This window comes from Pteropus medius, unplaced genomic scaffold, assembly GCF_902729225.1.
Source record: "Pteropus medius unplaced genomic scaffold, Ma_sr-lr_union100, whole genome shotgun sequence".
Lineage (NCBI taxonomy): Eukaryota > Metazoa > Chordata > Mammalia > Chiroptera > Pteropodidae > Pteropus > Pteropus medius.
The window spans coordinates 3,790,866-3,792,514 of NW_024344240.1; the positions used below are offsets into that span (position 1 = coordinate 3,790,866).

At 31.7% G+C, this 1,649-nt stretch overlaps 1 pseudogene; it reads right to left on the bottom strand.

The window, feature by feature from the left end:
* Positions 1 to 921: 921 nt before the first annotated feature.
* Positions 922 to 1,049, bottom strand: LOC120607600 (uncharacterized; annotated as a pseudogene).
* Between the last annotated feature and the right edge of the window lie 600 nt (positions 1,050 to 1,649).

The following is a 1,649-nucleotide window of genomic DNA, read 5'->3' on the forward strand; positions in this document are numbered from 1 at the left end:
ACAGACAGCTCTCCCCATTTCAACCCCATTTTTATGCTTATAATATATATATATGGTTTTCAAGTTCATAAAGTCATTATATACTACACTCTATTTAAATCCTCATTTGTCCTTAAATCTACCAGTAACTATATGTTTAATGCTCATCACTAATCCTTACAATGTCTCTTTACTCGTTTTGGTTTCTAAAGCTTTTCTCTAGTTAATTCTTCATGAATCAGTCCAATCATAGGGACAATATTATCTGAATTCCTACATGTTAGTACCAGTTCATTTTTTCTGGGTTAAAAATCAAAAACAAGTGTTTTTTAAAAATATCCCTTGGCTCATATTTTTCTTCATTGAATATTTAAAATATTTTAAATTTTCTTCTGACTTAAAGTATTGATGTTGAACAGGCTGATGATAATAGAATTTTTTTAAAATTAAGAACCTTCCTGTTTCTAATTAGTTGCCTAAAGGCGTTTTTTGTTTGTTCAATTGTTTGTTCTTAAAGTCCAGCAATTTCCTTATGCTGACTCAATATTGTCAAGTATGTGCTAGATTCTTTCACTATGTAGGTCCATTTTTTTTTTCAATTTCAGAAAAGTTCACTTAAATTTTAATTTTATTATTTATTTATTTATTTATTTATTTATTTATTTATTTATTTCCTTCAGTGTTTTCTATTATCTATAGAATAGATTTTTTCTTGTTTGGCCTATTTCCAATATCTGTCACTTTCCCTTCAATTCGTTTATGTCTTATAGGTGACTGGATTATTCTACCTTAATATATACCACTTTGGCATAACAATTATTATTATTATTATTATTAATTTTTTTATTAAAAAATTTTTTTTTAGGCAAGACAACCCTTGGTTGACCTCACAGATTACAAGGCCCTTGTCAGTTTACAATCCTTTATTTTTTTTATTTTTTACACCTACAGCACCTGGTCTTCCTAGGTGGTCCTAGGTGGTACTCATCCAAGTACCAACCAGGCCCGACCCTGCTTAGCTTCCGAGATCAGATGGGATCGAGCTTGTTCAGAGTAGCAGGGCTGTTGACAGCATAACAATTATTTTGAGCTGGAGACAAATAAGAATCAGCAGAAGCAGAAAAGTCTCCCAGAGCTTCTTTTATCTGACTAAAAGCAGAAACTTCTGAGAAATTAGAACTGTTATGTATGACCTTCTTATTGTCTTTTAGCTTGTTTTAAAATAGTGGTTCACAATTTTTATTTTTAGCCTATCTTTCCAGAATGCCTGTACATATACATTTCTAGTTCCTCTTTTCTTTTATGTTAACTTTCTGTGGAATTTGACTTTAGACATTTCTGTTGTTTATTAATGTTTTTAATAGACTTTATTTCTTACAGTAATTTTGTGTTCACATTAAAATTGAGCAGAAGAGGTTTCCATTATACTCTCAACCCGCCCCCGCCCCCCCAGCCACACTTAGCCTCTCTCATTATTAACATCCTTCCCTAGAGTGGTACAGTTGTTACAAGTGATGTACCTATATTCACGCATAATTATTACCCCAAGCCATAGTTTACATTAGCGTTTACCCTTGAAGTTGTACGTTCTGTAAGTTTTGACAAATGTATTATGACACGTATCTGCCATTTTTGTATCTTACAGAGTAGTTTCCCTACCTTAAAAATCC